This window comes from Balaenoptera acutorostrata, chromosome 2 (genome assembly GCF_949987535.1).
Source record: "Balaenoptera acutorostrata chromosome 2, mBalAcu1.1, whole genome shotgun sequence".
Taxonomy (NCBI): Eukaryota; Metazoa; Chordata; class Mammalia; order Artiodactyla; family Balaenopteridae; genus Balaenoptera; species Balaenoptera acutorostrata.
This window is the reverse complement of record NC_080065.1, coordinates 45,611,427-45,637,536: the sequence shown is the minus strand read 5'-3', so window position 1 is coordinate 45,637,536 and position 26,110 is coordinate 45,611,427. Positions and strand designations below refer to the sequence as shown.

At 39.5% G+C, this 26,110-nt stretch overlaps 1 non-coding gene across 1 annotated transcript; it reads left to right on the top strand.

Moving 5' to 3' along the window:
- The first annotated feature begins 797 nt into the window (after positions 1-797).
- On the top strand, positions 798-931 carry LOC114235692 (small nucleolar RNA SNORA76). Its single transcript, XR_003621808.2, has one exon. It is a non-coding gene; the product is annotated as a small nucleolar RNA SNORA76 (small nucleolar RNA).
- Positions 932-26,110: the final 25,179 nt, after the last annotated feature.

Below are 26,110 nucleotides of genomic sequence, written 5' to 3'. Positions count from 1 at the left end.
TGTACCTCTCACTAAGATCCCTGCGTCTTACAGCTGCTTTAATCACCGAAGCTTCTGAGGTAATTGCAGCAGTGGATGTTTCAGGGTAAGGGAGACACCTACTGTTCATTTTGAGGAAGACAGCTAACTTTAGTCCTTTGAATCCAATGTCGTGTGTGTGTGTGTGTGTGTGTGTGTGTGTGTGTGTGTGTGTGTGTGTGTATGTGTGTGGTAGTGGGAGGGATTTGTAATCACAATGCCTGGTGGTGGGAGTGGTGAGGTGGAGGCAGGGTTATTTAGAGAGTTCTAGAATGTCAGAGCTGAAAGAGTTCTTGGAGATCATGTTCTGGAGCTGTGCTGTCCAATATGGCAGCCATTAACCACATATAGCTGTTTAAATTTAAATTAAATTGATTAAAATTTAAAATCCAGTTTCTTGATCTCAATAGCCACATTTTAGATGTTCACTATTCACATATGGTTGGTGGTTACCATATTGGGTAGCACAGATATAGAACATTCCATCCTCTTAGAAAGTTCTATTGGACAGTGGTGTTCTAGAATCTTCTGGACCAATCCCTTGGTTTTTGTTTTGTTTTGTTTTTGAGCAAGAAATGAACTTTTATTGTGTCATCAACAAGGTTTGAGATCATTTGTTACTGCAGCATGACTTAGCCTAAGCTGGCTAAAACAGTTGAAAATTTTAATAATGAAATAAAAATAGATGTATATAAAAGTACAGGTAAATTCTTCTTTTCTCAAACACTTCAAAGTACAACTCAATGTCTTAATATAAAAAAATAAATATATTTTCTAACGCGCAGCCTCGAGCCACCGCCGTGCCTGCTCATGGTACTTTGGAGTCAGGCTGCCGAGCCGGAGCCCACACTTGCGAATAAATGGGGCCACCTGGCCCCACGACATTGGCCCTTTTAACTAGGAGCTGGCATTGCCAGTCTGCCAGTGGGTAAGGTGCTGCAGCGACTCAGGCCTCAGCCCTCAAAGCCAAGTTTGAAATGTCTTTGGGAGATGTCGGGGATCCTGCAGTCTCTGTTACTTAGTGTCCTGCATATCCTGTGCCTTCCCTGTAAGTTTGAGTGTCCTCTCTTTGTGCCATCCCCTTGTTTTGAAAATGAGGAAACTGAAGCTCAGAGAAGGGGCTTACCCAACTGGCTCATACTAGAGCTGGGACCAGGACTCGGGTTATTGGCACTTCTTGCCTGGTGCCACCAAGGTGCTTCCTAATTAAGTTTACGGCACTGTGCCAGGTATGAGGGGGTAATGAATGGTACAGTTCTGACCTCTTGCCCTCCTAGAGATCATAGTCCAGATACATGGGCTACACCAGTGCTTTTCAGATATCTTATTTTTTAGCAGGGAAGCTTCTACTCTCCATGAAATCTTCTGTGGAAAACTAAAATATAAAATAGATGAAAACCAGAGCTGCTCTTGCCGAAGCACAATGTGAGTATATGTGTATGTGTGTGGGTCCCAAGAGCTTGCCATCCCAGTATCTTCCTCATGGCCCCTTCACCTTCTTGGAACTATAGGGCTCCAGGGAAGAGCTGGAAAATTGTGGTCTATACTCAGGCTCCTTAACTGGAGGAATCTGGGCTCTCAGATTTGAAGTGACAGTAAGGCATGGGGATGGGGGTGTGCAGAGAGGGCCATGGGAATTATTGCTTGTCTGGTGCTTCAGAGGCTCAAGGGGTAGAGACAGGGGTTTGAAGATGATGACATGTCTTCCCATTATAGCCTGTATTTCTTGCAGAGGTGTGGAGGGGCAGGGCACGGCCAGAAACATGGGCATTTGAAAAACAAATGGTTGGTGGCACAGCTTTTCCCAGACTTGGTGGGCTTTTCTTGTAGGATTTCATGCTTGCATTCATTCATTGGTTTACTCATTCATTTGTGAGATATTTACTGACTTCCTATTATGGGAAACATGGTGAACTAACATTCTGTGTGGGATGGGTACTAAGGTAAATCAGATAGGGACCTTGTCTTAAAGGAAGTTAGAGTCTAGTAAGGGAGATAAGATAGAAATATCAATATGTAAAATACAAGGTAGAAAATGCCAAATGCAAAAACCTGAGAACTGCTAAGGTATTATGGGATTCTGGAAGAGGAAGAAATTACCTCTAATTAGCCATTGGGCAAGGGATCGTGGAGGACAGGATTGGATTTGGATGTACAGAGGTTGGGGAGAGAGGGCAGAAGTGTCTCTTTCCTCTGAAGGGAGACTCGTGCACACATGCAGGGATGTGGGAAAGTGTTTGGGGCACAGCAAGCAATTCAGTTTGGTGGGAGCTTGAGGTTACTTAAAGCGATTTGGAGGCTTTTGTCTCATCCACCCCCTACACCTTTGAGAACAAGCTATCATATGGAAGACAGTATCAGGCTCACATCTTGCCTCAATTAGTGCTAAAGAGAAAGGAGTTAGGGACAAAAGCTACCTCCATCCTGGAGTCTTTAGGATCCTGCCAAGGAGAGAATCCTGCCAAAAGACTAACTTGAAAACTGTCTTCCTTGATGGCTTCCTAAGCAGATTCTGACAACCATTCTAAAGGGGGCAGGCAAATCAGCTCTCCACACAGACACCGCTGGTAGTTCCCTGCTGCCAACTCTTCCTGAGTATTGAAAGCTCCTGGTTTCGTGAGTTGGCTCCTTTGCACAAACCCTAGAAACACACAACTGTAAGTGAACTGTATCTTGGAGAAAGAGCTGAAGTGAAAGCATTCCATTTTTTGGATCTAGCACTGCCTTTATTCTGGCATGAGGAAGACCTTTTGTGTGTACACATTTAGAGTAAGGATGGGAAGAACATCAGAGGGCCCTGGAGTGGCTTTTGCTAAAATATTTTCACAGGCTCTAGATGTTAATTTCCAGAAACTAAGTATATACAGCTTGGAAGATGTTGAGAAAATTAATGAACATCTTTGAAAAATTCATCCATATTGATGCATAGAATAGTAGTTCACTCTTTTATTTTTAAAAAATTAAAAAATTTTGCAGGATTTAAAAAAATCATGGTAAAATATACATAAAATAACATTTACCATTATAACCATTTTTAAGTGTTCAGTTCAGTGGTACTAAGTATGTTCACATTGTTGTGCAACCTTCAGTAACAACCATCTTCAGAACTTTTTCCATCTTCCCAGACTGAAACGCTGTACCCATTAAATAGTAACTCCCCATTCCTCCCTCCCCCGGTCTCTGGAAACCACTGGTCTGCTTTCTGTTTCTATGAATGTGACTACTCTAGGTACCCCATATAAGTTGAACCACACAGAATTTATTCTTTTGCGACTCGCTTATTTCACTTCGCATAATGTTTTCAAGGTTTATCCATGTTGTAGCTTGTGTCAGAATTTCCTTCTTTTATAAGGCTGGATAATATTCCTTTATATGTACATACCACATTTTGTTTCCCTATTCATCCATTGATGGACACTTGGGCTGTTGTGAACATGGGTGTATAAATATCTGTTTGAGTCCCTGCTTTCAATTATTTTGGGTATATACCCAGAAGTGGAATTGCTGGATCACATGGATAATTCTATTTTTAATTTTTTGAGGAACTGCTATACTGTTTTCCATAGCAACTGCATTTTACATTCCCACCAGCAATGCACAAGTGTTCCAATTTCTCCATATCCTTATCAACACTTGCTACTTTCTGTTTTTTTATGTTAGCTATCATAATGGAGGTGAAGTGAATGAATGCCTTTTGAATAATTATAATTTACTTAGCTTTCCACAGCATTGATTACAAAACAATTTAATGCATCTCTTTCCCCAGGTACCTATTCTAAGTTTCACATGGATGTTACACTGACTGACTTCCTTCTGAAACTTGGACAATTGAATCTGTATTTCTCAAAGCAAATAGAAAAACAATGGCATAGAAATGTGATGAGATATCACATAGTTACTGTGTCTGATGCTCTTGGGCCCTGCAGGACTTCCTATTCATGTTCTCTAACCAAAAACTTCCAACCGCAGGCATCTACAGATCTTTGCCTGTGAGGTTTCTCTAGCTGTTGGAGCCCTCTCAGCCTATGAACAGGGCAGCCTGGAGGTGTTGGGGAATTAACACCCCCTGGAAACTGTTCTCAACCCATGACTGATGGCGGTTGGTGTAGAAATATCCCAACTGCTTCCCTCCTTGGTTGGGCTAACTCTGAGGCTTGTTCCACACTGTCCTCCAAAGGTCCCCAATGGGGATTGAGCCCTGGTTGCCCACGGTGATAGCCTGCTCATTGGCATTCTTCCCTGTCTCACTTCCTTGGTTTTCTGAGTGCTTCTGGAATCACCTAAAGAAGCTATTTGCATTCACATCTGTCTCAGCATCTGCTTCTGGAGGAACCCAGCCTATGACAGTCATTACAATGATGGATGACCAGGTGGACTTTGTTGTTACATGATAAACAGTTTATAAAATAGTGATATGTGAAAAGACTATAACTAGATTATAATTATGCTCGTGTGAAAATAACCTTTAGAACTGGTTATAAATTTATATAAACAGGGTTTCTTTTTGGTGGACGTATTCTATGTGTGTTTTCCTTGTTAAGTTATTTACATATGTAATAAAAATGAATTTCCTTGAACATTTCAAGGTTTTGATCATCCTGCTATATACAACATTTGAAAATGTCTTGTCTCTATTATCCTTAGAATACAACCTGTGTCTTTCACAGATGTCTTAGGTTATCTTTAATGGTTCAGATTCCTCCAATGTCCCACCTTGGAAAGATGGCTTCATGCTTGTTCCTGGGTATATTATTGTTTCCAGCTATGCTTAATCTTAAAAGGTGAGTGGAACTTGAAGTTCTATTTTCCTTGCTTTACATATGTAGAGAAATATTTATTGCCTTTTCTTTTTGTGCTGAGAGTCTCATTTGTGAAATTTCACCCCGTCAAGTCTATACCTTTCTAATGGGAAATATTTAACGTTTTGTTTGATCGGCCATTCTTTGAATTCCCTATTTCCAAATATTACTTTCATGAGTGTCAAGAAAGAAGATGATTTAAAGACTCCTGGGCAAATTACTTCTAGTTAAGTGAGAACATGATTTGCCATAAGTTGCATACTCTGTATGTCTTAAGTGAGGATTTATGCGGAACATGAAAAGTATGTGGTCAAAGAGTTGTTTTTAATTTTTTGAGTCCTACTGGCAGTTTAAATGTTCCACCACAGACTCACTAAAATTTTTTAAATCAGATGAAATTTATAGCCAGGAGCTCAAGGAAGGGGGTCCTGTCCAGGGGAAAAAGGCAGACTCTGAGGAGGTAACTTCTGATGAGAAATACAATTTCCCCTAAAGCTTTGGGGCCAGATGAAGGCTAGATTTAGTTGGTGGCCAAGAATCCTACAAACCAATCTGAAGATTTTCTCAGAGAAGCTGAACCCATCATAAGTGAGGCCATTATCAATTTAAGGAGAAACTGACCTTAGTGTGGTATTTGGTTGTTACAAAACAGGTGGTAGTAAATTGATTTTCCTTAATAATTCATGGAGGTTTGGAGGTGAGGTCTACAATTTATAAACTCCTGTAACTCTTCCAGCAATATAAATATTCCTAAGAAGCTCTTCCTTAGAACTCTGGACAATGCAGCAAGGCACTGAATTCCCATAGGGTATGTTCATATTGCTTGGCAATTCCTTCTTTAGATAGGTCTGTCTGCATTGGAGCACTGAGCTTGCTTCTGAAGGATGGGAGAACCAATGGCCAGTGAGTGAGCACCAGATACCATTGTGTATCTGCTTGGTACTGTGTTGGGCACTGGGGACACACCCCTGAACAAAAATCCTCAAGGGCAGGGATTATCCATATCTTTGATCTTTAATTGCTCCAGCGCATCCTGCTGATTTCTACATGTGTCCGTCTGCCTCTTTGATCTTGGGAGCAGCATTAAATTTAATATAGAGTTTGTTGGCAGTGAAGTGGTGTTAAACCACCAGTTTATCTTCTTTAGCTACAATCTTCCCCCATCCACCTTCTGTCCCCCATTCATGTTGTCTTTGAGACAGATAAAACTGTAAAGATGGCACCTATTATATTTTATTATAATGGAAGCATATGGAAGACTGGGTTAGGCCTTTGATATATTCTGTAGAGGGCTCAATAGAGAAGAGAAGTCACAATCTGACAAAGCATTAAGTAAAACGATATAACAAACCTATTCTGACATAGCATCAGTAAAAAACAAAAACAAAAACAAAAACCTTACCTCCTTGGATATTTTACCTCTTTGTAAAACGCCCATCCTTTTACAAGTTCACCTTTCAGTCAATATTTATCCATAAAAGGAAACACTGGTTCAGTAGGATACTGGTTCTGGCTTATAACAGCTCACAAGAGCCAATTGTTAAATTTTCAGGAAATTTGCAAGCCAGTTGTTAAACACAGTCAATATTAAAAATTAAATTAGATAAACTTGCAATTAAATAAATTGTATAAAATAAAGGTAATACTCTAAACTCATCACTTAATCATTTTACGATGTTCTATTAATATCTGTGCTTTTGAGATATTTTATTTCAGTCTTATCTGTGCTATATAATGATGGACTACTGTGCATCTCTTCCCAACTCCATGTTCAGTGATGTCACATTGGTTGTTTGAAATTGGCTATGGTGGAGTATTTATACCACAGAAATTGGCAAACACTATAAATTAGGGCTTTTCCCCTTAAGGGCCAGCCTGTTGCTAACCATTTACCAGTACACCACTGCCTCAGTGCTTTCAAGGGCATTGCACTTACTTCACACTTTCAGTGAGACCTGGGGGTCATCTCAAAGATTGAGGCATCACCCCAGCATTTGGTAGGGTCTCTTTCCTCCTCTGCAGGCAGACCAGCACACTGAGACACACAGGAAGTGGTGTACCTGGGACGCTGGCACAGTCTAACTGGCACTGACTGGCTCAAAGAAGTTTTCTCTCTACATTGAAGCTGTGGCCCATGGCCAGTTTTAGGTTAGGCTGAGAGACGTGGCCATCAAAAGTCTTGTGGGTTCACTTGCCAAGCAGCAGTCTTGCTGGACACTGTGCTTTTTACTTTTTCAGTTTTTCCTCTAGAATTGTGAACTTTGAGTGCATTCAGTGGATGCTGCGTAATGGACTATCATCATTTTTGAAGCAACGTGTGTGACTGCCCATGTTTAGTGATCACATGACTTAGCTCTGTCTTGGTCACTTGGCCAGTCACTCCCTGGCAAAAGATACTTCTGCCTCTTCCCAGTTCTCTGGGTCTCCACTTGCAGGCTTCCAGTATCTTCTTAACAGGTAGCACCATTGGAGTGTTCAGTTTCTAAAGTTTCCTCTCATAGTATTCATGGTGTCTGACTAAATCTGCCTAGTCCTCCACACATTTTTTCAGAATGCCCCCCTTCTCCTTTAGTAAACATAGTATAGATTTTGAGGTCAGTCCAACATGGTGCAAATGCCAGCTCTGTTATTTACTGGCTATTACTATTGGCTGTTATTGCTGTTATCACCCCTAAGTTTAAGTTTACTCATCTATACAATGGGTGCGGACCAAATAACTCTTCGGTCTCACTTGTTTGAGTATATAAAGGAGATTATATTAAATCTGCTACTGGGTGAATGTTCCCACTTGGTGAGAGCAGGACCTCCACTTCTTTTCAAGGTTCTGGGGGATTGGCTGGCAGGTGTCACCTCATCATGTCCCACTACATCTGTGTCTTTGCAGTCATCTGGGGGCAGACTGCCTCTTTGCTAAGCCTCTAGCCACTGTGCCTGTAGTTCTGGATGTCCCCCCCCAACTCCTCCTGTTGCTGCCCTTTTATTTCTCTGGGCCACACGTAAACATATCCTTTCCCTTAATTCCTCATAGAACTGCTTGGCCAGGCTGTATCTTTTAAAAAGATATTATTGATGACTCAAGGGTAAGAAAAAGGAATTATAACATGAAGAGTGCTTATCAACTGGCTACTGGGTGTGGCTTCCCTTGGGACCCACAGGCCCAGGATCTTCTGCCTTGGTCTCCACTTAGACCCCAGCCTGCTGCCCTGGAGAAAGGGCCAGTGTTCCCCTCCCCACGTCTGAGACAGAGGAAGAATTAGTGAACTAAAATATGGCACAATAGAAATTGCCCAATATGAACAGTAGAGAGAAAATCACCTGGAAAAAAAAAGAAAGAACAGAGCCTGAAGAACCTGTGGAACCATAATGAAAGATCTAACATTCATGTCATAGGAGTTCTGGAGAAAGGAGAAAGTGGGCCTGAAAAAGTACTCAAAGAAATAATGGCTTGAATGCTTCCCAAATTTGCCAAAAGACATAAATCTAAAGCTGAGTAAATCCTAAGCAGGATAAATCCAAACAAGTCCACACCAAGACACATCATAGTCAAACTTCTAAAACTACAGACAAAGCAAAAATCTTGAAAACAGTGAGCGAGAACTGACACCTTACCTTTAGGGGAAAAAACAATTTAAATGACAGATGATTTCTCATCAGAAACCATGGAGGTCACACAACATTTTTCAAATGCTGAAAAAAAGAAAAATTGTCAACCCAGAATCCTATATCCAGTGAAAATATCTTTCATGAATGAAGAAGAAATCAAGACATTTTCAGATGAAGAAAAACTAAGAGTTTGTTCTCTGTTGATCCACTCTAAAAGAATGTCTAGAGGAAGGTCTCTTAAGAGAAAGGAAATGATAAAAGAAGGAATCTTGGAACATCAAGATGGAAGAAAGAACATAGCAAGCAAAAATATGGATAAATACAATATATTTTCCTTACCTTGAGTCTTCTAAATTATGAGCTTGGACACTCAACTACATATATTATATATCTATTGTCATAAGTTAGAAGTTGAGCTTAAAGCTCTGGGAAAACTTTTTGTAAGTTCTGTTCTGTTTTGTTTTTGTTTTTCCCCCTCAAAGCATGGGCAGTAAACTTGATCTAATAGGAGTGAAGTTTGTGGTCCTGCCTTAAGGTCAAAGGGTCATGAAACAGGCCACAGTAGGGGACAGCCAGTCCAGGAGAGTCCCCAACAGCAATGTTGATTGTTGTTGGAGGGCCATATCCTCCCCCTTGATTACAGCTGCTGCTTCTGTAGCCTGTCAGATGAACATGCTGTTCCAGCCAAAGCCCATCAGTTTCAGGCCCACTTCTTTTATATGTGGGCCTCCCACTAGGAATAAAATTAAGTTTGGAGGCTTCATTTAAGGTCTTCCTTCCAGCCTTAATATCCTTATTTTCTTACTTTCTTGATCTTTTGTTTTTAGGGCAGCAGCGACATAAATAAACTTCATGGGAAATTGTTTCTGAGGCTTTAACTTGCTGGCAGACACAAATGGACCACTAATTGGTTGAGAGACACACAGCAGTCCTCTCTCTTTGGGATATGATTGTGGCAATGCCTGGGGAAACTGGAATTGACAAACTGTTGATGGAAACGTGCTTTGGCTGGATAAAGAGAGTAATTCATAACAAGCAAGTATGGGAGGAGACTCAGTTCTGCCACATCTGAAGGGGAAGTGTGTTTTGCCATCCATGTAGTGCAGCCTGCATAAGTTTTGCTTGAGAAAAACTGTGGCTCTGGCCTTTTGTGACATGGTCTATGCTCTGCCTCACACCTATTTTCCACTCTTATCACCTTTTCCTCCTATCCCATGCTCCTCCCACATGGAGCTACTTGCTGTTCCCTTCACTTTCATGCCTCTGTGCCTTTGTTCATGCCGTTTATTTTGCCTGTAATGACTTTTCCCTCTTATCCATCTTGAAAGCTCCTACTCATTCTTTAATCTAGTTCAATAGCTTCTTCTGTGGAGTCTTCCTTAAATCTACTCCACCCTCACCTGCACCCCATTCCAATGAATTGCTTTCTCCTGGGTCTCCTATAGCACTTTGTACAGGTACCTATTATAGTCTGCATTACTTTGTTTTGTCTCCTCTATTGGACTGTGAAAGTGAGATCTTGTTCATCCTTGTAACTTCAGGGACTGATTCAGTGTTGAACATGTGGTAAGAGCTCAATAAATTCTCACTGAATTAACAAATAAATGGATGAGAATACGTACAATGTCACAGTGATAAAACACTGCCTAACACATCAGTGTTAAAAAAGAGGGAATAAAAAAGTGCAATGCCATAATTCCACTTCTGGGAAGACACAGTATATACTTTATCCTATTACTTCTTGGATATTATATAAAAAATAAGCATAAAAAGAGTCTGAAAGTTGGAGAAAAGAAGGCAGACTGGTAGGACCTGGGGATCCAAAGAACTCAGGGGTGAGTTCTTCAGGTTTGCTTTCTGCCTTTCATACCCCAGACTTATAGCTGAGGAAGCTGGCAACCTGGAAATACCAATGTGTGCAGACAAAAAAGCCCCAACAAAAGCCTGCTCTCTCTAGTCAAACGGCTGGGAAAGGAGCAGCCTAGAAAGACAGAAAACTCTTAGACAATAACTACTCTACTCCAGCCAACCGCCACAGAAAAACCTCTGGGGCCCCTGCCATGCCGGCAGAAACCAGGTGGGAATCTGGTTTGTAATAAGTTTTCTCAAGTCTCCCCACTGGGGTGACGACAGAGAAAGCTGAGTAGGGAGCTGACACTTCATTCCCACTGAGAGGTAATGAGCCGCCTGTGCCCACGTGCTATCAGTAGAGGGTATGTGGGGGGCAGTAATGAGGTACTCCTAACCCTCCCAGTCAGACACATACCAGTGGAGGCCTAGTGGGAAGCCAGAACTGCCCCCTCTGCCCAGCAGTAATGAAGGGCTCCCTTGCTCAGGCATCAGTGAAGGCTAAGTGGGAAACCTGGACTTCCTCCTCCATGTGCCAGCAATGAGGTGGCATCTTCTCTTTTCTCATTGGAGCAGTGTCAGAGGAAGACAGCTAAAGACGAAGGTTAAAATCAAGTTTGCTACCAGGAATTTTTGGTTTGCACCGAACAGAGGTATTTCCTGTTAAAACCTTGGATTCATTTACTTATTCAGCAAATGTTGACTGAAAACCTACCACGCGTCAGGGTCAGTGTGTGGCACTGAGGATAAAATTCAGAGCAAGACAGACATGGATATGATCTCTGCCCACAAAGAACTTACATTCTAGCAGGGAACGCAGAAACAAATGAATTATAGCACGATAAAATAATTAAAGAGCTATTAAATAGTAACAGTATAATGAGAGAACCACATCGTCATTAACATTTTGGTGGTGCCTGCTGTATACATGTACAACTACCTAGGAGCCGGACTCTTCTCTTCCACACTGGTTACCAACATCTCCAACCTCTTGGTCAAAAATTGGCCCAGAAGGTAAACCCAAGATTCTATGATTCACTGAGAGTATCTTTTAAAAAATACATCCTCATGATGAAGTAGCTAGGAGACGTTTTTAAATTCACAGTACTTTAAGATAAAGAGTCTTTGAGTGTGTAAAATATTCACTAACCTATAGGATTTGTGCTTGCCTCACCAACATTTCCCAATTTTTATTCATGAAATTAACTGGTATATTTGTAGATTTTACACATGAATGATTGTGCTTTTTACTCAGCAAACATTCATTGAGCATCTACTATGTGTCAGACTCTGTACCAGGCCTCAGGGACACCAAGATAAGGGAGATACAGAGGGTTGAGGATAGAGGCAAGGAGAATTTCTCCCTCAACTCTCTATGTGTGAATCTTACAAGAAAAAAACAAACAAACAAACAGTAAAGAGAGACATCCTATTTATTGCAGCATTATTTGGAATTGAAAAAGATTAGAAATAATCTAAATGTCCATCAGTAGATGACTGGTTGAATAAATTATTGGTATATCTATACAATGCTGTACCATGTAGCTGTAAAAGAGGTGAGGAATATTTCTGTATAATGCTATGGTGTAATCTTTAGAATACAGTGTTAACTTAAAAGCAAAGGGAGTGAAGCATGTAAAGTATGCTATCATATAAAAATAGAAGTTTTAATAAGAACATAGTTACCTATTAGAAAGGAAAGGAATAAGACTCTGATCAAAGCTACACTTCCCTGAATATTTCTTGTTTTGTAGATTTGACTTTGAAACCACAAAAATGTTTCACATAATTGAAAACAAAGTTCAATTAAAAAACTAATTTCTAAAAATTGAAAGCATTAAGAAACAAATAAACCTGTGTATCAAGTTGGTTGCATAACCACACAAATAAAAACTCTTCTAAGTGTCTGTATAATACAGGATTTTGCCAGTAAATTCTTAGTGAGATATACCCTAAAGGAAAAAAAGCCCTGCAAAATAAACACACCTCTCCAAAACAAAACCAAAAAACCCTTAAACTGTTTTTAGTAACGATATTTTTGGTGATATTGTTGATATTGTCCTTATGTGTGTATTTTGCGAAAGAGCAAATGAGTGTGTTTTTTATCGTTGAGAACTGGGATTTCAGCATGAGAAAAAGGAGCTATGACTGCAAGAATGAGCTTAAGTACATACCCTGTGGACCTGAGTTCAAGTAGTAAGTATTAGTGTGAACTGGTTATGTGTTTTCTTAAAACAAACAAGCAAACAAATTCCTTTCCTGTCTGTGTCCACCGAAAAGGCCTAGAAATGATGACTAGCCAGGAACACTCTAGTGAATGAATGGATATAGGCAAAGATCAATAACTGCTAACATCACAACAAGAAAGACAGACGGGTATTTTGTGTTCCTAACAGAAATAGAAACTGAACCTCAATCTGATCAAGCCTCTAGATCTTACTACCAGTTCATAGAAAATAGAATGGAGAGAGGAACATGTTAAATGACACTATGGAAATGCAATAATCAAAAGCCACTCTGGGAAACTGTATTGGAAAAATGGCCCAGTTTCTTCAACAACTAAATTACAAGGGAAAAAAAGTGATGGCAGGAAAACTATATATTTAAAGAGACTGAAGACATATTAATCAATTTCAATATATGGACCCTATTTGGATACTGACTTGAATAAGTTACTTGTTTAAAAAACTAGACAATTGGTGAAACTTGAGCATTGACTGGATATTGTTTGATATTAATGAATTAATGTTAAATTTTAAAATATTCTAATTAAAAAGTTTTAAAAACCACAATAATAGTTACCCTTTTAAAAAGAGACCTTGTCTTTTAGAGATACATATTGAAATATTTATAGGTGGCATGATATAGACGTGGATTTGCTTCAAAATATTCCAGAGTTGGGGAGACTGAATAGGATGGACATGACATAAGATTAGCCATGCATTGAAAATTGTTGAAGCTGGGTGATGGGTTCCCAGGGACTCATTATAGCATTCTCTCTACTTTTGCATGTGTTTGAAAGTTTTCGTAATAAAAGGTTAATAACCAAAAATGACAACCTACTTAACATAAGGTTTACTTTCTAAGTTCATTTAGGCTTGGTTTGACCATCTTTAGGATCTGTCATCTGGTTCCCGTTTCCTCAGACACCAACAAATATTATTATAAAAACAAAAATGACTTTGCAGAGATACTCTTTCCATGTGCTCCCCTAATGTAAGAAAAATTGGGGGCTGCCAAACCTGTGAAACTGAGACTGGAGTGAGGAGCCTCGTGTGGTCGCTGACTTGCTCTTTAGGCTTCTGCTTCTTCCACTTGGTCTGTGATACTGATACCCACCAGCCATCTGTGGCTGTGGCTTGGAAACGATGTGGCATCTGAAAAGGAGGGAAGTCCAACAGCAGGACTGTGGCAATTGCTCAATAATGAGGAACATAAAATATTGCCCCCATGTCGCATAGTAATCAAGAAACATTTTTGAATCTAGGGTCATGGGTTTTTGGGGCTATTAGAACCTTATAGCTTTTCTAGTCCAAATCATTTGTGGCAGATGAAAAAATGAAAGCCCAGAGAGATGAAGTGACTTGGTCAAGGTTGCAGAGCTCATGGAGGAGTTGGGATCAGAGCCCATATTTTGCCAGTTTCCAGAGTTCAGTGCCCTTTCCTCCACACTGCATCTGGAGTGGGTAGGACCTTGATTTGTTTCTTTGGTCTTAGTCTGAACTCCCTATAATTGCTACACTAATTCTCTGGAGCAACATTCTACTGCTATGTGGAATTTTCAGTTCTTCCAGTACAAGGGGAAAGGGGCTAGTAAAGTGTGTGTTGGTGGGGAGGGGAGTGTGTGACTTTAAAATAGTTAGCATATGCATCTCGGGGAGATCAGCTCGGTGCTTTGTGACCACCTAGAGGGGTGGGACAGGGAGGATGGGAGGGAGACGCAAGAGAGAGGGGATATGGGGATATATGTATATGTATAGCTGATTCACTTTGTTATACAGCAGAAACTAACACAACATTGTAAAGCAATTATACTCCAATAAAGATGTTAAAAAAAATAATAAAATAGCATAATTGGCTGAAGGAAACTCCTTAGGGGGAGTTGTGACTCATGCTTGGTAGTGAAGAAAGCTGCATATCAGAGCATGAGTTTGTACTTGCCAGATCCCAAGGAAGGAGTTTATAGGACAAGTGGGCTCTGGAGTCAGATAATCTGAGACTGAATCCATGCTCTACAGCTTTCTAGCTGTGTGACCTTATACAAGTTATCAAGCTCTGTATCAAATCTATAAAATGAGGATAATTATAGCAACATCATGGTGTCATTGTGAAAACTTAATGAGTCAGTACAAGTAAAACTCTTAGACCAAAGCCTGGGGCCGTTCAGTCAGTGTTGGCCATGACCTAAGACTGGATGCAAGTCGCAGTCATTGGGCATAACCAACAGGACCTACATAGGAGATCATTAGGTATCTTGGTAATTTCAAATAGGGCCTGCTTGCTGAAACTACTTGTTAGGATATTAAAAGTCTCCTTCAATCTAGAGCTGATACAGTGCCTGAAAGTCTCAGCCCTGGTGAATGAAGTTAAAGACTATGTTACAATCAATTGTTATCTAGAAGTAGTAAGTGTAATCACATAACTCATTAACACTTCATCATCAATTCACTCATCATCTGAGAGAGCTAGTCAGTTAGCCAAGCCTTTATGGTAGGAAGCACAGTCAAGAACAGTATTGAGGGGGTCTGATGAGTACCTCCAAAGAAGTTATAGCAGACACTGTTGGTGCCCATATCCCCCTAGCTTTCACCTCTGTACACTGAAGGCTGCTTGCTCAGAAACCTCGAACTCTGTCTCAGGGTGCTTTATTCTCTAGCTGTGGGAGTACGTTCAGCCCATGAGCAGGGCAAACTGGAAGTGCAGGAATGTTAGTGACCCTGGAGTGACTCTCTATCAATGATGGTGGGGGAGTTGGTGGCTAATATCCCAGCTTCCTATCCCCATAGGTGGAATAACTCTGAGGTGTGTTCTATACTGTCTCCCAGTTTCCCCATGGGATTGAGTTCCATTGCCCATAGTGGTAGCAAGCATGAAAAGTACCCTTTATTGGCTTTTCATTCTCTCCCTTCTCACTCCTCTGCTCTCCTATTGGTTTCTGGGTGTGCCTCATAACTAGGCTACCTGCACACTAAAATTCTGGTATCAGTTTCAATGTGTGTATGTGGAGGTCTCCCCATACCACCAAGCAATGCTCTGGTACCAGCTGGGGTGTGCTACAATTTAACTCAATTCTGATAGTACCTACCTATCAGAGATAGCATCAGGTTCCACAGGTTAAGGGCTCAGTCCCGTAAGACTGCCCCCACTTCAGATGCCAATTGAAAGTCTAGGTTGTTACCTGTGTTTTTGACCTACTGGCTATAAATCAGTTTCCCATGACCCCCTTGATTAATTTGTGGGAGCGGCTCATAGAACTCAGGAAACCTTTTTACTCACTAAATTATGGATTTATTACGAAGGATACTACAGGATATGAATCAACAGTCAGATGAAGAGATACATAGGGTGAGGTCCCGAACAAAGAAGCTTCTGTCCCCATGGAGTTTGGGCCTGGAATGCTGGCATGTGGAAGGGCTCTGGTTCACCAACCTGGAAGATCTCTGAACCCACTCCTTTTGGGTTTTTATGGAGGCTTCATTACATAGGTATGATTGATAAAATCATTGGCCATTGGTGATTGATTCAGTCTCTAGCCCCTCTCCCCTCCCCAGAAATCAGGGAGCAGAACTGAAAGTTCCAACCCTCTATTAATGGTTGGTTCCCCTGGCAACCAGACCCCAAACCTTTGGTACTTTCCAAAAGTCATCTCATTAACATAAACTCAGTTGTTGTGGAAAGGGGCTTGTTATGAATAACAAGACACCCATTTCAGCTTTATGGCTCTGAAGCAATTTCAGAAACTGAAGACAGGAAACCAAATATTATAAAAAAAAGGATGCTCCCATTGCTCTTATCACTCAGGAAATTCCAAGGCTTTGGGGAGCTGTGAGCCAGGAACCGTGGACAAACACCAAACATATATGAGAAATATATTTTGGTCATCTGAGTGACCAAATATATATTTCTTATAAACCACAATATCTCACATTCAAATCTATATTGCAGGATCTGCTTTGGCGGAAGCCCAAACCAAGATAGCAGCCCTCAAGTATTTGGTTGGGGTCCCCCATGCCTCTTGTTCTTTCTGCCTCTCTCTATTCCCCACATCTCCAACTGCAATTCTTACCCCCAAATTTAGGGGCTATTTTTCTGATGCACCTACTAATATTTCTATGGCAATCTCCCTGGGGTAAGTAAGGAATAGGTATTCAGAATTAATAGTAACACAGAACCCTCCTGATATAAGTGAGCCACATAGAATGACACTTGGGAAGGGGAAAAACACCACTTCTCTGTAGAGCTCAGGACTTCAACCTTCTTTGACAACCAATTCCTAAATGAAATCAGGATATTCAAGTTTGGGCTGGAGGCAAGTTATCTGACCTCTCTTGCATCAATACCACCATCAATAAGATTTGCAGGTTGTATCCATTCTCAGACTTACTGACCCAGATGGTATTATAATGATTATATCAAGTTCATCAGGCTCCTTTGAAAGTACAGTTTTATACAGAATTGGAAAATATTAACATTTCTAAATCCTTTAAGTATATGATGAACTGAAGAGAACATGCATCTTATGAAAATTAATGAAATAATTTACCACTTAAAGTTCAATATTGCTAAAAGCTAAGTGGTATTTAGACAATGATGACAAGGCCAAAACAAGTAACTTTGAAAGTAATCTCTTTCAGACCAGGAATACTAATTATTTTTATAACCTTTTTTCCCTTCTTACAAAGTAAGGACAGTGCTTACCAAGTCTTATATAAAGAATAGCTCAGTGAAATTTCAAATTAATAATAATACTCAATGTTTATATAGTATTTTTTTTTACCATAGTGCTCCAAGAATTATCAAATAATCATGGAACTTTCTAAGTCACCTACTTTGCTCCCAGTACCATTTTACCCCTTGCCTTTATAAAGAATTTTTAAAAATGACTTCAAGCATATGATAATTATATTCTTAAATGGTTCCGGAAGTAGAGATTTATTAATTCATCATTCATTTTTTCAATGAATCATCCATCAATATAATAAATTCTTCCATTTATCCATCCATTCATCCACCCACTCATCCATCTATTTACAACTTTTTATTAAGCAACCACTACATGTGAGGTCCTATGGTAAGTTCTGGCTATACAGTGGTGATCAAAACAGATCTGGGTCCCAGCTCTTATGGAGCTAGTGGTATAGTGAATTCTACAGCATAAATTCTAATAAGATTTCTGTGATTATACTGTTTCTATCTAAAATAATTTGTGAAATATGCTTTTCTTAATTAAGAGTCAGACGGTTAATTTGAGGTATAATACTTTCAACTACACAGATGTAAAGGTAAGAACAGTTGGAAAGAGAATAGAGACCTTGTCTAAATACAGCTGAGTTCAACAAACCCAGACCTGTATTCTGTGCAGGATAATGTGGTTAGATCACACTATGAGGTATGCCAGTCCCTTGCTTGGCAAAGCAAGGCAGTGGCCCATGGAAACCAATATATTAGCCCACTTCTGTTTTAATGTTGTTTTGTTGAGTTGGTTTTTGTTTGTTTTTGTTTTTGTTTGTTTGTTGGTTTTTTTTAATGATTAAGAGAACAGAGGTTGCAGGCAAGGCTAAAGTTTGTGATGGTTCTATCCTAGAATTCCCAAGTCAAGTTGGGGTTCACAAATTTTTCTTCTGTTCCCTGGTCATGGAAACTTCTAAAAGGGCAGATAAATAATCATTCCTGATTGACAGGGCAAGCTGAATTATCTCTTGCTGAAATGGAACGTTTCTTCCAGAGATGTATTGGCTCACACTGCTTAGTCTTAGATGTCTCTATGGTTAGGTTAGGTCCTGAGAGAGCTGAGTTCTCAAAAAGAGCAAATGAGTTCACCTTTATTTTCATTGACATGATTTTACTACAGAAATTGCTGTAGCGTTTGTTCTTTTTATCTCGTCAGAGGTGGGTAGTACGGATCTGGTGATCTACCTTGGGAAATTGTTGACAAACTACTAGTGAATCAGGCCTCACCTGTACAGGACAAGAGTGTTAGAGCAAATTGTCCTTCAAGGATTCTGAATGACCTGCACTTGACTTAGCTTTCTGTTCCCATGTTCCTGTTTCCATTAGAAAAATTTTTGTCTTGTAGTTGTTTTGTACCTGTCTCCATTATGACTATTCTATGCATGTCACCTTTATAATAATTTTTGGAGCATAGTATATTTGTTTATTTGCATGTTCATGTTTGCTCGCTAGTCCATGGGTTCCTATAGGGCAGGAATTGTCTTTTCTTCTTGGTATTTCCAGGGACCAGCACGGTGCTCAGTAAATAGAGGTGCTTGATAAGTGCTTTTTGTATGAATGAATGAATGAATGAGTGAATGAATGAGGGAATCTCTCTGGATGCTCAGTAATGAGGACTCAGAAGTCTATCTGGATTGGTTGTTAATGTGGTCACTCTTTGCACTGTTGGCTGGTCTGACCACATGTGGGTCTGCTTTGGTTTTCTACAACATTGCTAATATTCAGGGTATTACTATATCCAATGTTCTTCCAATGGAATTGCTTTTGTAGTTTGGATGGAAAAACTGCTATATTATTTCAAATGATTGTGAAATAATAAAACAAATAATAACCTCAAATGCCAGAGAACATTATTTTCATGGAACTTTACAAAAAACAGTTCTACAAGATCCACTTACAAAATATACACAAAAGGAGAAAATAGTGTTACAGGCTACTGAGTACCATGTATTATTTTTATAATAGGAACAAGAATGTTTGCCATGCAGCAGTATGTGGTTAAGATAAAAATATCTTTTCAAGTTAAGTGAGGGCATTTTCTCCATGTTAAGCCACAGGATGAAACAATGAGAAGGAAGTGATTTATTGATTATAACATTTAAAGGTTACTTTTCTGAATCAATTCTTATTTAAATAAGGCCTGCTAGAAAGATAAAAGCATTTGGGATTTTGGAGGATCTGGGCATAAGGGCATAAAGACATATGCTTCCCATTGTTTGGAGCATATACGAGGGACAGAAATTTTAGATTTCTGATTTTATCTATTAGGATTGGGCAGGGATGTATATAACAGAAAGTTCCAAGTAATAATGGATTAAACATATAAATGTTTTCTTTCATGTAAAAGAAGTTCTCAGGTAAGAGTACAGGATTAGTATAGAGATTCCCCTCTGCTTCATTGTCACTAACACTTGGCTTCTATTCAAGTTTGCCACATGGTTCCAGCATTTTTGCTGGAGTTCTAGCCATCACATCTACAATCCAGGCAGTAGGAAGGAGGAAGGGGAAAAGGGCACTCCTTCCTGCTGAATCAGCTCTCTTTAAAGGAACTTCCTGGCTAAAAGTTTATCAATTTTGTTTATCTTTTCTAAGAACCAGGTTTTAGTTTCATTGATCTTTTGTATTTTCTTTTAGTCTCTATTTCATTTATTTCTGCTCTGATCTTCATGATTTCTATCCTTCTACTAAATTTGGGTTTTGTTTGTTCTTTCTCTAGCTGCTTTAGGTGTAAGTTTGGGTTGTTTATTTGAGATTTTTCTTGCTTCCTGAGGTAAGCTTCTATCACTATAAACTTCCCACTTAGAACTGCTTTTGCGGTGTCCTGTGGGTTTTAGATGGAAAAGCTTCTGCACAGCAAAGGAAATCATAAGCAAAATGAAAAGACAACCTACAGAATGGGAGAAAATATATGCAAACAATGCTACCAACAAGGGATTAATTTCCAAAATATACAAACAGCTCATACAGCTTAATATCAAAAAAAAAAAAAGCTCAATCAAAAAATGGGCAGAAGACCTAAACAGACCTTTCTCCAAAGAAGACATAAAGATGACCGACAGGCACATGAGGCTCGTAATCAGTAATTATTAGAGAAATGCAAATCAAAACTGCAATGAGGTATTACCTCACACCAGTCAGAATGGCCATCATTAAAATGTCTACAGTTAATAAATGCTAGAGAGGGTGTGGAGAAAAGGGAAACCCCCTACACTGTTGGTGGGAATGTAAATTGGTGCAGCCACCATGAAGAACAGTATGGAGGTTCCTCAAAAAACTAGAGTTACCAATTCTACTCCTGGGCATATATCCAGAAAAGACAAAAACTCTAATTTGAAAAGATACAGGCACCCCAATGTTCATAGCAGCACTATTTACAATAGCCAAGACATGGAAGCAACCTAAATGCCCATCAACAGATGAATGGATAAAGAAGATCTGGTATATATATACAATGGAATATTACTCAGCCATAAAAAAGAATGAAATAATACCATTTGCAGCAACATGGATGGATCTAAAGATTATCATATTAAGTGAAGTAAGTCAGACAGAGAAAGACAAATATCATATGATATCACTTATATTTGGGATCTAAAAAAATGATACAAATGAACTTTTTTACAAACCAGAAATAGACTCACAGACACAGAAAACAAACTTATGGTAATCAAAGGGGAAAGGGAGGGAGGGATAAATTAGGAGTTTGGGATTAACAGATACACACTGTGATATATAAAATAGATAAACAACAAGGACCTACTGTATAACACAGGGAACTATATTCAGTGTCTTGTAATAACCTATAATGGAAAAGAATCTGGGAAAAAAATCTATATATATGTGTGTGTGTGAGCGCGTACACGTATGTATGTATAACTCAATCACTTTGCTGTACACCTGAAACTAACACAAATTGTAAATCAACTATACTTCAATTTAAAAAAATTTAAATAAAAAAAAAAAATAAAGGAACTTCCTGGCAGCTCCCAGCCAATGATTTTCACTTACATCTCCTTGACCATTACTAGCAGTGAGAGAGGCTGGAAAAGACCATCTTTTAGCTGTGTACATTTGTGACTCCAAATAAAATGTGAGTTTTGTTAGCAGGGAAGACGGAGATGGCTGTTGAGTAGCAAACCAGCAGGCTCTGCTATGAAGGAAACAGATAAAACACAGCTAAAAACCCATAATACTTCTTGGAGTTGGGAATATGCATGTATAAATACTCCAGATATGAACACATTTTATGCCCGTGACCAGAGCAGGGATGGCAGAGTACTCTTTAGGGGAAAGGCAGGTTGTTGATCTGTTGAAAAGCCTCATGCGGTAGTTAAAATTCATTATGTTGGTGAATTTATCAAGGTTCAGAGTTGACCTTCATTACTGTAGAGATTGAAACTTGATTTTTTTTTTTAGCACACTAGAGTAAATTTGAGTCTTAAAGAGAAATTCAAATTACCCCAACTTAAAGGTAAAGAAAAAAAATCATAGATGTAGAGAAGCAAAACGTTTATTATTTTGCAATGAGAAATAACCGTCAGGGGGAGCAAAATGCTCACTGAAGTTTGCTTGGTGAGCATGGAATTAGAAAAAGACCAGATAAATCATCTGAATGTCTAAGGGAATCAGGCTAAAGGCAGGATGGGCTTGCTGTGGGACCAGAAGGCAGGTTTAAAGGCTCACTTCCCCTCTTTCCCTGTCAGCTCTTGTTGGACCTCTGCCTGTGTTGTCTCCTCTTCCCTGTATCCACGGATGTCCTCCTCCCCTTCTGACTGGGACACTCTTGAGAGTTGTTAACTTTCAAGCAGATTACAGCCTATCTTGTAAGCTTGGGAACTTCACTGTCTCTACCAATGTGTATGAAGTTTAAATTTTAACTCTCAGAGGGCAGTTTAATTCTACTTACTTCTAAGTTCTCAGGAGATGCCTCCGTATAAGCCCCATAGGTTGCCTCTAATAAGCTGTTATATAGACATTTATGGTTACAACCAGAAAATGAACATGACCCTTTCATGGTAGAGGATAAAAGGTGATGAGGAGGGTTTGTAAATCTGGAGTTGACTGATATGACTTAGCAAAAGGACTGAAGAAGTTAACATTTGTAAACAGGAAGTCAGTGTGTGAAAGCCTGAAACCAGGGTTGAATCCTCCAAGACTCAAGGAACCCAACTGTTCAGCCAGCATGACTTGGTACTCAAAGAACTCTTAAGACAACGTATGGGCAGCTTTCATGTGTGTCTCAGTAATCTTGTGGTGTCTCAGTAATCTTGTGGAAGTGTAAGCTTTTTGAGAGATCTGAGTACATTGTCCTTGGACAGTCTGCTTTCTCCCTCATCACGTGTGTGTCCTTTCCCAAACTGAGAGCTTAGTCAAAGAGGAAGAGGGGCCCTGATTGATTGAGAGCAGTTCTTCTTTAGTGAGATACTTTCTGAAACAATCAAGCTCTGAAGCACTGTTCTTTTGATCATTTCAGGGTGAGCTGGGATTTATTTTGTGTAAAAACTATGAGAGAGACTAGCTCTGCTACCTTGTTCTAGGCTGGTTCAGTTGCTCAGGCATTATATTTGGACCTAACTGTTTTCAGTGCTGTCACTTTTTATTAAAACTGGATGGACGTAAAACATGAAGCCTTTTTCTGTGTCTGTGAGGAAGGAAAATATGCTCTGTCTACAGTCATGGAGAAGGGAGGAGATGGGATAATTCAGAATGACAACAGTTCCCCTAAAACCTTGGAGCAGTTCAAAAAATTTTTTTTAATTAAAAAAAAATTTAAATTGAAGTATAGGAGCAGTTTTAAAATGTGGATATTTGCCTCATTTTTGACTCTCAACTTGTCTTTGAGGCCACAGATGGAATCAAATAAGCTCTCAAAGACAGAATTCCCCAAACTAAAATGCTATATTATTTTAGGCTATTTTGGAAAGATTTTGGTATGTTTAATAAAATACTACTTCCCTGAAAGGATCAGGGATACTTTTCAATTGCAGACTCCATCATCAGCTGCTTTTCAAAATAAACTGTTTATCTTCCAGTTTCAGAGTCACCAGACCTTCCATAGCTGTTGACAGAAGCTTCCTCTTTGGCAATCTGATCTGGTTGGACTATTGGATGTGAACAGCATGGAGTCTAAAATCAAAACACAACTCTCAGGTTTTAGTGACAAATTTTCAGGGTACTCACCAACTGCAATCCGAAGAAATCTCAACAGTCCTTTTGTTACATTAAAGAGACTTGCAACAATATGTTCCATGGATTTGAAATTTAGATGAGATAATTATTTTTTTAATGGTGAGTCCAGAGTTTCTACAATTCCTCCCACCCCTTTTTTTCTTATGAAGTATAGTCTTGGATTTCTCGGTCATAATCAGTATATTTTTAATGAATCAAAATGACACAAAATGGAATATTTTTTTTTTTTTTTTTTTTTAAATTTTATTTATTTATTTATTTATTTATTTATTTATTTATTTATTTTTGGCTGTGCTGGGTCTTCGGTTCGTGCGAGGGCTTTCTCTAGTTGCGGCAAGTGGGGGCCACTCTTCATCGCGGTGCGGGGACCGCTCTTCATCGCGGTGCGCGGGCCTTTCACTATCGCGGCCCCTCCCGTTGCGGGGCACAGGCTCCAGACGCGCAGGCTCAGCAGCTGTGGCTCACGGGCCCAGCTGCTCCGTGGCATGTGGGATCTTCCCAGACCAGGGCTCGAACCCGTGTCTCCTGCATTAGCAGGCAGATTCTCAACCACTGCGCCACCAGGGAAGCCCAAAATGGAATATTTAAAGAAACTTTTCTATTACTTTATTCTCAAAGCAGTTCTATACTTTTAATTAGGTTGCTTTTTAACGCAGTGCTTCCATTTGGCTAAGTATTCATAGTAGAATAGTGCTGGTTAATGGTTTCTAAAAGCCATGACAACAAACAAACAAACAAACAAACATAAAAGAGTCCTTTTCTATATGAATGTAACAAAACTCAACGGTGGTACTTGGAAATAAGTGCTATTTCTCTCCTGAAACCCAAATTAAATATAAAGGCTGAGATGAACCTTTTGGTTTCTGACCATTGAAGGAGAAGCCTGAAATGATGCTCCCATCGTCCACCACCACCCACTCAAATTGGAAAGAGTTACCAGTCAATCACTGGACCACCACAGTCAAGGACAGCTGAGACCCTCAAGTGCCCCTACTGAATTGCACTTTGGTCTTCTGTTGTCAGTTCACATTGAAGGATTTATAAAAAACAATGCCGGGCTTCCCTGGTGGCGCAGTGGTTGAGAATCTGCCTGCCAATGCAGGGGACACGGGTTCAAGCCCTGGTCTGGGAAGATCCCACATGCCGCGGAGCAACTAAGCCCGTGAGCCACAACTACTGAGCCTGCGCGTCTGGAGCCTGTGCTCCACAACAAGAGAGGCCACGATAGTGAGAGGCCCGCGCACCGCGATGAAGAGTGGCCCCCACTTGCCTCAACTAGAGAAAGCCCTCACACAGAAACGAAGACCCAACACAGCCTAAATAAATAAATAAATAAATAAAAGTGAAATTCTTTAAAAAAAAAAAAAAACAATGCCAAGAACTTACTGTTCTTTTTTGTAATATGTTATTAAGGATGTTCATTATCAGTGGCTTTTGGATTTGAGCGTTTGTCAGAATCAACTGTATTGCTTTTAAACAATGCAGGTTTCCAGGCCCACCTCAAGCCTATTCAATCTGAATTTCTAGGCAAGGACTCAGAACAATCTATATTCCAAACAGTCTTCTCAGGGGATCCTGATGCCTTTGGTAGGGACATAGGAACCATGGCACAGTGTCCTTCTTAAGAGGATCATGGAAGAAAGCTCTGTTTTAGTTTTAGTTCTAGCACCAGTGGCCCTAGTTCTGGGAAAATAGTTTATTTTTATTTCCTGGATACTGTAATTCATGTAACTGATTCTGCTGATCTTTTTGCGTTGACTCATGTGAAGCATAGAGCCAAATATGGCTCCTTCTAGCAAAAGTGTAGGGAGAAAATTATGGCACTTTGGGTATTAACAACATTCCTATCTTCATCTAATCTTTCTTACTCTCATTTCCTCCTTGCCTCAATTTCTTCACCAAATTATTATTTATTTTAATTAATTAGTTAATTAATTAAATGTATTTATTCATTTATTTGCCCTTTGACCCTCTTCACCCATTTTTCTCACTTCTTATCCCCCACCTCTGGCAACCACCAATCTAATCTGTTCTCTGTATCTAAGAGCTTTTTTTTTTTTTTTAAAGACTCCACATATAAGAGAGGTCATTTGGTATCTGTCTTTCTCTGTCTGACTTATTTCACTTAGCATAATGCCCTTGAGGTCCATCTATGTTTTTTGCAAATGGCAAGATTTCCTTCTTTTTTATGGTTGAATAGTATTCCATTGTGTGTGTGTGTGTGTGTGTGTGTGTGTGTATACACACCAGTTTCTTTATTCATCATCCATCAATAGACACTTAAGTTGTTTCCATATCTTGGCTATTGTAAATAGTTCTGCATGAACGTGGGGGTGCATATATCTTTTTGAGTTAGTGTTTTCATTCTCTTCAGACAAATATCCAGAAGTGAAATTGCTGGATCACATTGTATTTCTATTAATTTTTTGAGGAAAAATTGTTTTTAATTTCATATTTTGTTTTATTGCAGGTATTTTTGTATGTTGCTTTAAATCCTGTTTGGAACAAAATCTGACATAAAAAAATAATAAGTACTATCTAAATATTTGTATAAACCTTGATGATTTTTTCTTAACTTGAGTTGGGGTGTTTGAATTTAGTGTTTCTTATTTTAAAAATACAGCTTAGGATGATCCAACAGAAATCACAACATAAATCTGATTAAAGGTGATGCCATTACTGTCTTGTTTAATCACCTTTTT